This window comes from Lepus europaeus, unplaced genomic scaffold, assembly GCF_033115175.1.
Source record: "Lepus europaeus isolate LE1 unplaced genomic scaffold, mLepTim1.pri SCAFFOLD_32, whole genome shotgun sequence".
In the NCBI taxonomy this organism is placed as follows: domain Eukaryota; kingdom Metazoa; phylum Chordata; class Mammalia; order Lagomorpha; family Leporidae; genus Lepus; species Lepus europaeus.
In genome coordinates, this window is record NW_026909196.1 from 8,682,796 (window position 1) to 8,697,919 (window position 15,124).

Consider the following 15,124-nt stretch of genomic DNA (forward strand, 5'->3'; position numbering starts at 1 on the left):
GTAGTAGGAGTCAAACCTTGTTAGGTTGTCACATCCAGAAGCCATCACAGAGGGACTGTGGGTGCTGCGGAGTAACCTAAAGAGGCATGTAACCAAAGGTTGAGAGGACTGGGTGGCCTTCAAGCTATATAGACACTTCACTTGAGGACTAATGAGGGCATGAATTGCAGGGAAGACAAAACAGCTGATAAAATCTTAAACAGCATCCAGTTTCTTTCATTCTCTCCACACAAGAATCTGAACTGCTCTCACACCATATCCATTAACACATGTGGCATTAGAGCGCTGCTAATGCTTTTTCCTGAACACAGAGTAACAAAATAATAGTAAAAAACTTTCTATCCTGGAAACCAATACTGGGCCTAAAATGAATGATTTTTGTAGTGTCATCCAGGGCAGAACCAGGGGCTAAGCACAGTGCTGGTCACCTACAAAGGTCTTTTGTTAGAAGTGACAACCAGTTTAGAACAAAAAGTTAAAAAAATATATCCCTTACATAAAACATCCCATCTGTATTTCAGAGCTTTCTGTAGAAGTCCTAACTCAGTGTGTAAAAATGGGTAAGACCTTGATTAACAAGCCAGCTTGCATAATTTTCTATTAGTTTCATTGAAGACAAAAGATCATCTCTTGTGTACCTAAACTTGTTCAGCCAGTTCTCTATTTTGTTTTTATGTGTTTGTCAGAAGAGAACAAACTGTTAGTGTATCACCAAAAAAACCAATATACTTAGTGTAAATGAAAGCTTAACCCCAAACAATCTTATCAGAGATGCTCATGTTCAAGCACTATTCCTTCTGCATGGTCCTTCCTGTCCCTTTTCAAGAGTCAAAGGAACATGCCCTCCTTTGAAAGTTGTTTTTGTATCTGAAGTGATGAGAGTTTTAGGCAGGTAAATATAGGATTATAAGGACCAGTTAACTCATGATCCCTTTTCTCTTTCCTTCCTCCAGCTGAATCTTCACACTTATGTATATTCTTCTAGGGGAAAAAAATGAGCACATTCCAGGTGAGTTCACGTTTTAATAACCAGTGTGTTTTACAGTAAATTTCATAAGAGTTTCTATGTCAGTATATTTACATGGACAAGTAGAATAGAAATGGACCAGACACATACATAGAAGATACTCTTCTAGAAACACACAGGTGACTAGAGGAGCAAGGGTGGCATGCAAGTAGAGGGTTTTATATCTGCATTACAAATTTTACCAAATCAAACTCCAAATTATTTCTGACATTTTTGATAGTCTTAGCAGAATGGCAGACTGGAAATGATATGGGAAAAAGTTAAAAGGTTTACATTGATGAGAAAGTTAAAGCAAACCTCTTCCTCATGAGATATAATCATGAACACAAACGTGTTTGTTGTTCTTCAAGTGGTTGTTTAAATTAACTTGCTGAAATAACAGAATGTAACATCTACTTGTTCTTCATAGAAATAGAAAATGTAATGTTAAATGCAAACTTGCTCAGTACTGTTTTTCAAGAACTGAAACACAGTAATTAAATTAGATTTGTTTCCTACGAATCAACTGACTGTCCTGAAAATTACTCTCCATAAACATTTTTCTTTTTGACAGGCAGAGTGGACAGTGAGAGAGAGAGAGACAGAGAGAAAGGTCTCCCTTTGCCGTTGGTTCACCCTCCAATGGCTGCCGCGGCTGGCGCACTGCGGCCGGCGCAGCACGCAGATCCGATGGCAGGAGCCAGGTGCTTCTCCTGGTCTCCCATGGGGTGCAGGGCCCAAGGACTTGGGCCATCCTCCACTGCACTCCCTGGCCATAGCAGAGAGCTGGCCTGGAAGAAGGGCAACCGGGACAGAATCCAGCGCCCTGACCGGGACTAGAACCTGGTGTGCCGGCGCCGCTAGGCAGAGGATTAGCTTAGTGAGCCACGGCGCCGGCCATAAACATTTTGAGTACCCATGATACTCAGACTGTTCAGCAGATGATCTATAATTCTGGCTTTTTCAAATGTTCCCACAATTTTCATTCAACTTCAAATATCTCTGATGCCTTGGTGTCTTTTCACACTTGCCTAGAATCTCCAGTGACCCAAACTAGATTACAATCAAATCAAGTGAATGTTGTCTTGTCCTTTCTTTACTTGACTTTACTATAACACTAGCCTGTACTTCTCACTCTGCCCTTCTGGAAAGTTCTCTGAGAGTGACACTATCAGCCCTTATCTTCTTTTATCATTTCACTTAAATCATCCTGTTTTCATCCTTGGCCTTTTGTCTTCTTTACTTTGACTGATTTCATCCTCTCACTTTTTTTCTACAGCTTTATTGGGTTTCAATTCATCCATTTAAAGTATAAAGTTCAGTGATATTTTTTAGTATATTCACAAATATGGGCAAAAATCATCAGAGTCAAATCTAGAATATTTTTATTTCCTTAAAAAGAAACTACATACTTTAACTAACATTTCATTGTGTTGTAGCTCCAAGAAGTCAATAAACTCCTTCCTTTAGATTTGCTGAACCATTTCATTAGTTCTTGTAGGACAGTTTTCTTGTGATTAATTCTCTATATTTTTCTTCATCTGAGAAGGTATTAATTTCTCTGTTCTTGCTGAATATAGAGGATTGTGGGCTAATATTCCTTTTCTTTCAGCACTTTGAATATGTCATCCCGCTGCCTTCTACTTTCTATGCTTTTTCATTAGAAACCATTTTTTTAATTTTTATTTTATTTTTTTAACTTTTATTTAATGAATAAAAATTTCCAGTGTACAGCTTATGGATTACAATGGCTTCCCCCTCCCATAACTTCCCTCCCACCCGCAAACCTCCCCTCTCCCTCTCCTTCTCCCTTCCATTCACATCAAGATTCATTTTCAATTCTCTTTATATACAGAAGATCAATTTAGTATAAAGATTTCAACAGTTTGCACCCACATAGAAACACAAAGTGAAACATACTGTTTGAGTTCTAGTTATAGCATTAAATCAAAATGTACAGCACGTTAAGGAAAGAAATCCCACATGAGGAGCAAGTGCACAGTGGCTCTTGTTGTTGACCCAACAAATTGACAGTCTAGTTTATGGCGCCAGTAACCACCCTAGGCTGTCGTCATGAGTTGCCAAGGCTATGGAAGCCTTCCAAGTTTGCTGACTCTGATCATATTTAGACAAGGTCATAAAAGACAGGGTGAGGATAGTAACCAATGATCCTAAGAGTGGCATTTACCAGGTTTGAACAATTATACAGCATTAAGTGGGGAAGAGGACCATCAGTACACACAGGTTGGGAGTAGAGCCATTGGTGGTAGAGTAGAGGTTATGATTACAAAGGAATGAGGCCCAAGTGTGCTAGACATGGTCTAGAACAAAGGACAGAGTCATTATTAGAGGAGCTAAGAAAGGTGCTGTCTAAGCTACAATTATGTTTTCTGATTGAGAGGCAAATAGAACCTGATAGAAGGGGCTTGAATAATCTGTTGGGCTTTAGGCCTTGTAAGTTAAGAGGCCCAGGCCTATCTATCTCTTCACATGGGGTATATCCTAAGGGAGGTGTGAACCTCCTAGGGGAAGGCACTCTGTTGACTTTCATTACTTGGCTGGCCTGGGAGGAGAGCTGGCCAGGTAAAGGCAGGTGGCATCTCTAGCAAGAAATTTACAGTTCTGCCTGCAATGTTTCTGACCCTACTTGACCATCCCCTCAGCTGCAGTGGTCACTTCGGAAGTTGGGCTGAGTGAAGGGCTTTTCAGCTTAGAGCCAATAAGATCTGTGGCTCTGACCTGGGCATCCTTCAACTCCAGGGCAGGTCCATTTCCAGTGATCCAACTCTTGGCAGAGCTGTCAGCGCTCTTCACAAGCTGACTTCTGCTGAAGCCCAGGCTTACCACATTGAAAGCACTGCAGTGGACTGGCCTGTTGGATCTCCTTGAAGGCAGATCACTGTACAGATCAGCCATTAATAGGCCTGCCACCCATTGCTTCTGATGCCTAGCTTTATTTTCCTCCTGGTTTGTGTTAAAGCAGACCAGAGGATGCAAGTCAAGGGAGTGCCCATGTCCCATCTCTAATCTTCTGTGGCCTGAACTACAAGTCTATAGTCACAGGCATGTTCTGTAGTAGTTTTTCTAAGGCAGACAATGCCCATGAGGAAAATTATATTCTCACTTTAAAATTTTCTTTCCCTTTGGTCTGAAAGGGAGGTTTTTTCTACTTACTGTATACTTCACTGATGGCGAAGTGAATCTAGCTATGAGATTATTAGTTAAGTTCTTATTTTGGCTATGCTATTACAGAAAAATGTTAGCCATCTCTTTTATAAGGTCTAAAGATTAAATTGGGCATCCTACAGATTCCTTCATAATAGAATTAGTTTCCTACCTTGAAGAGAATAGAGAAATGAAAGAACAAGTTGGGCTTAGAATAGAGAAATGAGGGAGCAAGTCCTAGATCGCTTGCTGAAAATAGCAATATGACATGAATACTTAGCAAACAGTTAGAAACCATTTTTTAAAAATATGATGTCATTTCTCTCTTGCTGCTTTTAAGAGTATCTGTTTGCCTTTGACTTTTTAACACTTTATCATGTGCCTAATTGTAGTTATCTTAACTCCAAGATTATCCCACTAGAGATTTATTGAGCTTTGTGAGTATATAATCATGTTCATCAAATTTAGGAACTTCTTTTTTTTAATCTAAAGATTTTTTTAAAACTTTTATTTAGTACATATAAATTTCCAAAGTACAGTTTATGGATTACAATGGCTTTCCCCCCTCCCCATAACTTCCCTCCCAGTTGTACCCCTTTCATCTCCCACTCCCTCTCCCATTCCATTTACATCAAGATTCATTTTCAATTATCTTTATATACAGAAGATCGATTTAGTATATATTAAGCAAAGATTTCATCAGTTTGCACCCACAGAGAACATAAAGTGTAAAATACTATTTCAGTACTAGTTATAGCATTAATTCACATTGGACAAATAATTAAGGACAGAGATCCCACATGAGGAGTAAGTGCACAGTGACTCCTGTTGTTGACTTAACAATTTGACACTCTTGTTTATGGCGTCTGTAATCTCCCTAGGCTCTAGTCATGAGTTGCCAAAGCTATGGAAGCCTTTAGGGTTCACCGACTTCGATCCTATTCAGACAAGGTCACAGTCAAAGTGGAAGTTCTCTCCTCCCTTCAGAGAAAGGTACCTCCTTCTTTCATGGCCCCATTCTTTCTATTGGGATCTCACTCACAGAGATCTTTCATTTATGTCCTCTTTCTTTTTTTTGCCAGAGTTTCTTGACTTTCCATGCCTAAAATACTCTCATGGGCTCTTCAGCCAGATCCAAATGCCTTAAGGGCTGATTCTGAGGCCAGAGTGCTATTTAGGACATCTGCCATTCTATGAGTCTGCTGTGTATCCCGCTTCCCATGTTGGATCATTCTCTCCCTTTTTAATTCTATCAGTTAGTATTAGCAGACACTAGTCATGTTTGTGTGATTCCTTTGACTCTTAGACCTATCAGTGTGATCAATTCTTAACCATTATTTGCCCACTGCCAGACCTTTTCTCACTCCCTCTCCGATGTGCTCATTATGCTATCCACAGCTCTTTTTTTTTACCTTTTTTTCCCAATCTGTTTCTCAGGCTGCATAATCTCACTGACTGTTTTATCTAGTTATTCATCCTTTTAGTACTCAAACCTTTTGACAGATTTTTTTGTTGTATGAGATTTTTTTGTTTCAGTTATTATCCTTTTCAACTCTAAATTTTCTGTTTAGTTCCTTTTTATAATTTCTGTCTGCTAATTGATACCTTTTATTGAATGAAATACTGATCTCATACTGTGCTTTAGCCCTGACATATCATTTCCTCTAAGTCTTTGAGCAATATAAAAGAGCTGAATTAAAGTCCTTGTATAGTTAAGTCTATTGTCTGCTTCTTCAGAAGCAGTGTCTATTGATTACCCTTTCTTTTCCTGCATGTAGGTTATAATTACTTATTTACTTTTAAAATAATTTTTGTTGCAAACTAGATATTTTAAATAAAATCATGTGGCTATAGTCACCATACTGTGCAACAGAATATCAGAACTTATTTATTCTTTTTAATTTTCTTAGATTTATTTTATTTATTTGAAAGACAGCAAGACAGAGAGAAGGAGAGACAGAGAGAAGAGATCTTCCTTCTGCTGGTTCACTCGCCAAACGGCTGCAATGCCCAGGTGGGCTAGATCAAGGCCAGGAGCCAAGAATTCTATCCAGGTCTCCCATGTGGGTGGCAGGGGCCCAAGTGCTTAGGCTATCCTCTTTCCCAGCTGTATTAGCAGGGAGCTGGATTGAAAATGAAGCAACCAGGACTCAAACTGTTACTCTTATATGGGATGCTGGCATCGCAGGTTGCGATGTAACCTGTTGTGCCACAATGCCTGACTTTATTTCCCTTTTCCAACTGTAACAGTATCCTCATTGACCAGAAAGGTTGTTGTTGAATAATTTTTAAAACTAACTCTGTAGAACCTATATTTCTTGTTATTTTTAGTAGCTGAAGTCTCTATAGAAATTTCCTGAAATGCTTGAACCAGTAAGTCTCCTAGTCTATGCTAGGGGGCTTTCTGCAAGTTGGGCATTCCTTCAGCAGTCATCCAGGCAATTTACTACTTTGCTGGCCTTGATTTCCTGCTTACTTCAAACCTTGAGGTCTCCCAGAGGTGACAGCTTCAAGCTTTCTCACATCTTTCCTGAGCAAGCTGACAGCTCTGGGCGTTATGTTCAGTGCTGTTCATTTAGGTGACCATCTACAGTCTCAGGAGTGTATCAGAACTATTCAGAACCTTTATGAATATCTCACTCCTCAGATTTTCCTTTTAGTTTTTTTTTTTTTTGGACAGGCAGAGTGGATAGAGAGACAGAGAGAAAGGTCTTCCTTTTCACCGTTGGTTCACCCTCCAATGGCCGCTGCAGCCGGCGCATTGTGCTGATCTGAAGCCAGGAGCCAGGTGCTTTTCCTGGTCTCTCATGCGGGTGCAGGGCCCAAGGACTTGGGCCATCCTCCACTGCCTTCCCGGGCCATAGCAGAGAACTGGCCTGGAAGAGGGGCAACTGGGATAGAATCCAGTGCCCCAACTGGGACTAGAACCCTGTGTGCCGGCGCTGCAAGGCGGAGGATTAGCCTGTTAAGCCATGGCACCGGCCCCTTTTAGTTTTTGATGAGCTGTTTTTTGTTATCCACCACCTCAGGTTGCTGGTTGCTCAGTTAAACAATTACCTTTAAATGTTTTGAACAAATGCCTCTAAGGAATGGGCCTCTTCATACCAAGTGAGCTCTGATTAGTTCAAATAATCTTATAGGTAAAGTCCTCCAGAGAACCATCATCCACGTCAGATAATGACAGTGTTCTGGGGCTAAAGCTTTGACAGAACCATAACCCAGTTGACTTATTTCACAGTGTGGTTTTACAAAGCTACCATGCAGTTGGAGAGAGAGGGATGGGTATAGGACAAGTTAAAATGCCATTGAGGCACTTTGACCATTTTGAGTAGCTATTTTTCTGGTGTATATATGTTCCATAGATTGTACAGGCCTTTAGTTAGCTTTATGTGTTCTGAAAAAGTTGATTCTATAATTATTGTAAATTTTTCACTGATATGTGGGACAGAGAATTTTCTCAGAGACCTGAGCTTCTGCTTGCAAATTGCTGTGAAGCCTTAGGGTACAGCCCAGTTTGACCCCATGCTGGGTTTTGAGGCCAACCCAAGGGCTGGCTGTCTGCCCTCCTTTATGCTGCTGGTGCTTCTGGTAGTGATTGTTTTCCTGGCCTTTACTACTAGAGCACTTCTTCCTGACACATCTTGCTTCCAGAGAAGGAGACGGAGCCGCAGGGCCAGGTTCAGTGCACAGAGATGGCCCGCAGGCATCTGAAGAAGTATATCTGAATATCTCTTGCTCTTGGTGGGCAGGCATAAGAAACAGATGTACCAGAGGGGCCAAATTATGGTCACCTCACCAGCAACCTACTGGCTGGGAGGGTCTGGGGAAGAGATGCGAAGATGACAAGGTTAAACTACAGAACAGCATTTCATATCAGGTAGCAGACCTACATCATTTAAAGGGGTAACTTGTTGAGCTTAATCAGGAGTTTCTTCCACAAGAAGATCAGCTTCAGCACTACAGACAGAAAAGTACTTTCCTTGTGCAGTGGTTAGCATATGAGACTTTTCAGTGTGGACAGCAGGTCAAGGAATTAAGAGCATGATATGAAGAAAAATTAGCAGACCAATTTTTTCAACAAAATCAAGAGACTCACAAAGTTCAAGCAAATGATGGAGAATAATCAGGTGTGAATGATCATGTAGTAGCTAAAAATATTCCAAAAGTAGCTGAGAATGAAGAACCCCCAAGTTATACTACATATGGGAAAGAACAAATCAAAGAGGTGGTGATGTGGGATGGCTGGAATAGAAGAGAATGACCTAGTGATGATCTTCCCACTGCTTTAAAGAGGACTTCTATTTCAGTTTCTGAACATGGAACTCATCAAACAATTTCCCATCTTCCAAGTAGACAACCTCTGTCCACAAATTTGGCTGAAGATGCACAGGTGAACCACAATGCAAACCTTGGTACTCAAAACAGAACCCTTCTAACATTCTTCAACATTTAACTAGAGGCCCAAACTTGGAGAGTGAACCCAGAATTCTAACAGCTGTACTAAACAGACTTCCAAGGATAAATTTGGTGTCTTCCATAAATTGAAGCAAAACGATGAAGAATGAGAGCTTCAGGTGGACTTTGCAAACTGTGAAAAGCAGCATTTCAATGATGTCCTTTAAATCCTAAGGAAAAACTTAAAAAAACATAAAGTACTGTAAAATGAAATTTCTACTCCATCATTTTTACTTTTTTTAAATAAAGATCAGTTCTATGGGTTGTAAAGATACATTGAGATAGATTTAAGGAATATTTTAATGAATCAATATATCCATGTATATATGTGAACCTTTTCCTATTATATTCTCTAAGTAGACACTTTATTTGTTATGTTACGGTTGAGCCAAAACAGTTAATCTTTGCATTTAAAGCAAACTACTGTGTTTTTCACATTTTATTGAGCCCAATAATTCTTTCCACAAGTAGACAAGCAAGGAAAAATTGTTGTACATTTTATGTTTCACATAGTTTAATCAGAGTGAGAACAATTACTCAGTTGAAAACTTTTTATGTAGTAATGTATTGTTAGCCCAACAGATGTTCTATATCTATCCCTTATTTCATGATCTTCAAGGAGTTACACCTATAATAATTACATAAAAAAGGGGAAATGGAAAATAAACACTGGACAACATGTGTACAAAATTCCCTCCCTACTCCTGTTATTTTACATGAGTGCTAATGTGTTTTGGCAAATAAGTTTTCAGTTGGGGCCTGATAAGACATGACAGTATTCATGAGTTATATCTTATATCTTATTTGGTTCTTGAACTTGTGGAATGCAGGATTCATATGTATTTTCAGTTTTTATTTTTTCCTCAAGTAACACCAGTACTGCTTCACTATGGCCATCACTAGCTAATTTTTTTTATATTTTCATAGTTCAGACTGGTGAAGATATTTGTGATTGAAATGCCAGATCCTGAAAGGGGCTAAATCTACTTTGAAATGAATCTGCAATCAGGATTTCAAAGCTTTTCTGATCATTTTAGTGATCTTTTATGACTAGACTTTTTCAGAAGTACTACATAAAGAATTTTAGCATGTTTTTATAAATGCACAAATAAATGTAAGTACAGTGAGGTCCCCTACTATTTTATTAAAATAGCTTAAAATTTATAACAAAAATGAATCATTGTCATTAATATGTTAGTTAAGAACACATAAAGCTCATATTTGTTAGACTTACAAAATTATTTAAATGTATTTGCCTTTTATTTAACTCTATTTAATAAAATGTATAAGTTAGCTAATCCCTGTTCTCTGATTTAAATCATTTTAAAAATCTTATCCCACCTCCTAAAACAAAAAGTTTTAATCATAAATAGAAATTTAAGATTGTCAACCCTGTTTTTCAGAAGGATGACTGTTAATTGCACACAAACAACATGAAATGCATTTCCCCCTAGTTCTAATATTTCAGTCAAAATTCAGACTAACAGTGGCTAAGAGATACGTCATTCACTTGCTGAGGTGCTCCAGTTCTTAAACTTCAGCTTCAAATTAATTAATGACCATGAAAAGATGCAATAATCTACTGTTTTTCCCACATTGTCAAACAATCCATGACTTTATCGTAATTAGAATCAGGCCATATTTAAGAAGTATTATGGTTCACAGAATTTTTTAAATGTAATTAAAGGGAAGTGACATACATCTTTTGGGCCTTAGTGTGAGGAGATGAATCTAAAAATACTCCTAGTTGTACTTCTTTCTATTTAATTTTGTAAAATCTGTACAAAAGAAAATCATGAAATTACCTTAGTTGCTTTGTCATAAAAACCATTTGGTTGTATGGTAGCTATTACATAGCAAAATTTCTTCAATTAACAACTAAGAATTTTTTTTAAGTTTTATTTATTTATTTGAAAGGCAGAGTTACAGAGAGAATGGAAGAGACAGAGAGAGAGAGAGAGGTCTTCCATTTACTGGTTCACTCCCCAAATGGCCACAATGGCCAGAGCAAGGCTGAGCCAGGCTAAAGCTAGGAGCCAGGAGCTTCATCCTGCACTACCATTTGGCTGTCAAGGGCCCAAGTACGTGAGCCCTCTTATGTTGCATTTCACAGACCATTAGCAAGGAGTTAGATTGGAGCTAGAGCTGCTGCCAGGGGGTTGAATTGGTGGCCATGTGGGTGCTGGTGTCACAGGTGGCAGCTTTACTACACTACAACACCAGCACCAGCAGCCTAGACATTTCATAACTGGAGAAATCCCAGACTAATTGATAATATTTTTGACCGTATTAACTATGTGAATCTTTTAAAAAATATTTGTTTATTTGAAAAGCAGAGTTAGAGATGGAGGAGGCAGAGAAAGATCTTCCATCTGTTCACTCCCCATTTGGCCACAACCACTGGGGCTGGGCCAGGCCAAAGCCAAGAGCTTCTTCTAGGTCTCCCATATGGGTGTCAGGGGCCTGGATCAGAAGTAGAGCAGCTGGGACACTTACTGGCACTCATATGGGATGCCAGTGTCACAGAGGATTGCTTAATCTCCTATGCGACAACAACTACCCTATGTGAATCAACATTCTACAATCTGTTTTAGACATACTGTTTTTATGTTTTACTTCTGCCTTAAGCTTTCAGGTTTTCTTGATGTATTTTTTGCCCTAATTTAGTGTTAAGTTGATGGAAATCATCTCTTGCTGGGTTCTGATAAATTAAAAATTGAAAAAAGAGGCTATTTATCTCTTTATGAAAGACAGAATATTCCATCCACTGGTTCATTCTTCAAATGGTTGCAACAGCCAGGAGCCAGGAACTCCATCCTGGTTGCCCACATGGATGGCAGGGACCCAAGTGCTTGAGCCATTGTCTTCTCTCTTCTAGGTGCATTAGCAGGAAGCTGGATCAGAAGCAGAATACCCAGCACTCAAACCTGAACTCTAGTATGGAGTGTAGGCATCCTAAGTAGCGGCTTAACCTGATGGACCACAACATCCACCCCTGAAGTCATCTGGAATCTTTTCCTTTTATCAGTTTCCAAGTCTACTAGTTTTCATAGAATTTTTCTTTAATTTGTGGCTTGTAATTTTTTCTTCCAGCGTCTTTAATATTCATGATTCCTTGAATGGTGTTTTGCTACTTTTCTTTTCTCAATCCCCTTGTGTTCAAGGAAGTTTCTGTCTCTAATAACTTCAATTTCCACCCAGATGGGCAATGATTCTCAAATTCTGTCCTCATCCTAGAGTTTCCTTCTGCATTCTGAAATAATGTTTCCTGGCAATTCTGCCTTATTTTCCAGAGAATCTTAATGTTTCCACATGAACAGTTCTGTCTCACTAAAACTTTAAAAAAAATGTAAAATGTCATCCTACTTTAAAACATATTTTATTTACTTAAAAGGCAGGGTGACAAAGAGAAAGGGAGAGACAAAGAGAGAAAGAGATCTTCCGTTCACTGGTTCACTCTCTCAAATGGCCGCTACAGCCAGGGATAGGCCAGGCTGAAGCCAGGAGCCTCAGACTGAGTCTCCCGTGTCGGTGGCAAGAGTCCAACCAAGTATGTGGGCCATCATCTAGTGCTTTTCCAGGCACATTAGTAGGGAGCTGGATTAGAAGCAGAACTAGGCCGGCACCGTGGCTTAACAGGCTAATCCTCCACCTTGCGGCACCGGCACACCAGGTTCTAGTCCCGGTTGGGGCGCTGGATTCTATCCCGGTTGCCCCTCTTCCAGGCCAGCTCTCTGCTATGGCCCGGGAAGGCCTTGGAGGATGGCCCAAGTCCTTGGACCCTCCACCCGCATGGGAGACCAGGAGAAGCACCTGGCTCCTGGCTTTGGATAAGCGAGATGCGCCGGCCTCAGAAGCCATTGGAGGGTGAACCAATGGTAAAGGAAGACCTTTCTCCCTCCCTCTCTCTCTCTCTCACTGTCTAACTCTGCCTGTCAAAAAAAAAAAGAGTACATAGGAAAAGTAGTGATTTGTCAAAGATTTCTAATTCTAAATGTTTGAAATAAATTTGTTGTCACAGGGATTGGTGTCATTTGAGGATGTGAGTGTGGACTTCAGTCAGGAAGAATGGCATAAAATGAACCCTGCTCAGAAGACCCTGTACAGAGATTTCATGCTGGAGACCTGCAGCCATCTCGTCTCAGTAGGTAAGCAGACCTTATTACGTGTCTCCTTGTAGAATATATATCCTTTCTTTTTCTGTTAACTTTTTTTAAAAAAATATTATTTATTTATTCGAAAGGTAAAATTGGAGAGAGGGAGAGGCAGAGGCAGAGAGCAAGAAGTCTTCCATCTGCTGATTCACTCCTAAAATGGCCACAAAGGCCAGGGCTGGGCCAGTGCAAAGCCAGAAGTCAAGATATTTGTCCTAGCATCACACATGGGTGCAGGGGCCCAAGCACTTTTCCAGGCACATTAGCACAGAGCTGGATCAGAAGTAGAGCAGCCAGGACTAGTTCTAGTACCATATGGGATGCCAGCACTTTAAGCGACAGCTTAACCTGCTATGCCACAATGTTGGCCCCAATATACATCCTTTTTAAAAATTATCATGACATATGGGCCCTTATAGAGATGAATATTGTACTGGCTTTGAATTAAGAGGTCTAAGGTTAAGAGACAAAAATGATGGTTTTATCCCATTGAAAACTTTGCCATGTTTTTGAATCTTCAGAATCCCAAAAGCCCATGAATCTCATCTATATATATTCTCAATTATTCTGTTTATAGGATATTGTGTTACCAAACCTGATGTGATATTCAAATTGGAACAAGGTGAAAAGCTGTGGTCCTTGGAGGACAAATTGCTAAACCAGCAGGAACCAGGTGAGTGAACACTGACAGAAAGAGATCTGGGGTTGTTTGACCTTAGAAGAACACTTTTGTTAGTTTATTTTTTTAATTATTGAAATAGTTATTGAAATATAATGCATGTATCATATAATTCCTTATTTAAAGTACAAAGTTCAGTGACTTGGCATATGCACAAATTTATACAAACATCACCACAGTCAATTTTCATCACTTCTGAAAGAAACCTGTATCTTTCAGTTATCACCCTTCTAACCCCTAGCCTCTCTGGTCCTAAGCAATTACTAATGTCCTTCTGTCTCTACATTTGCCTATTCTGGACATTTCATATAAATGGAATTATATAACATTTGATCATTTATTACTGGTTTCTTTTGCTTAGTTTACAAGATTGATATGTATCAGTACTTCATCCTTTTGTGGCCAGATAATATAACACTGTATGGACATACCACATTTTGTTTGCCTATTCATTAGTGATTTGCCTTTTGGCTGTTGTGAATAAAGCTGATATAAACATTCATTTACATGTTTCTATATGGATATATGTTTTTATTTTTCTTAAGTATATACTTAGGATGAAACTGCTGGGTGATACAGCACCTCTTTGCTTATATTTTTGAGGACCTAATTTTTCTGATTTATACACATCCTCACCATAGTAGGAGATTTTATTCTAACCATTCTTATGGATATGAAGTGGTCCCCTTGTGGTTTTGATTTATATTTCTGTTAGTCTGCTGGAGCTTTCATAATAAAATACCATAAGCTGAGTGGCTTAAACAACAGAAATGTATTTCTTACAGTTGTATAGGCTGAAATTCCAAGATTAAGGTGCCAGTAGGTTGAATTCTGATAAGGCCTCTCTTTTTCTTTTCTTTTTGAAAGATTTTATTTATATATTTGAGAGGCAGAGTTACAGATGGTGAGAGGGAGAGACAGAGAGGAAGGTCCTCCATCCATTGGTTCACTCCCCAAGGGGCTGCAATGGCCAGAGCTGAGCCAATCCAAAGCCAAGAACCAGGATCTTCCTCCAGGTTTCCCATGTAGGTGCAAGGGCCCAAGTGCTTGGGCCATCTCCCACTGCTTCTCCAGGCCATAGCAGGGAGCTGGATCAGAAGAGGAGCAGCTGGGACTAGATCCGGCGCCCATATGGGATGCTGATGCTGCAGGTGAAGGATTAACCTACTGTACCATAGCACCAGCCCCAGGCCTCTTTTTCAATTCTACAGTCACCTTCAGACTGTGCCTTCATATGGCCTTTTCCTTATGCACATGCAGTTGAAGAGAAAGAATATCCTAGTGTTTCTTCCTTTACTTACAAGAACTCCTGTCCTGTAAGATAAAGCCCCACGCTTATGACCTCATTTAAAACCATACTTCCTCATTACACTTGAGGGTTAGGGCAATAACATGAAATTGGGGAGGAGACATAGTTCAGTCCATAAAAATCTACTGGATCAGCCAGTGCCATGGCTCACTTGGCTAGTCCTCTGCCTGCGACACCGGCACCCTGGGTTCTAGTCCCGGTTGGGGCGCCGGATTCTGTCCTGGTTGCTCCTCTTCCAATCCAGCTCTCTGCTATGGCCCAGGAAGGCAGTGGAGGATGGCCCAAGTGCTTGGGCCCTGCACCTGCATGGGAGACCAGGAGGAAGCACCTGGCTCCTGGCTCGGATCAGCGCAGCA

The 15,124-nt window shown here is 40.0% G+C and overlaps 1 pseudogene; it reads left to right on the forward strand.

Moving 5' to 3' along the window:
- The first annotated feature begins 7,693 nt into the window (after positions 1 to 7,693).
- LOC133754934 (protein GOLM2-like) lies at positions 7,694 to 8,793 on the forward strand (annotated as a pseudogene).
- The last annotated feature ends 6,331 nt before the right edge of the window (positions 8,794 to 15,124 follow it).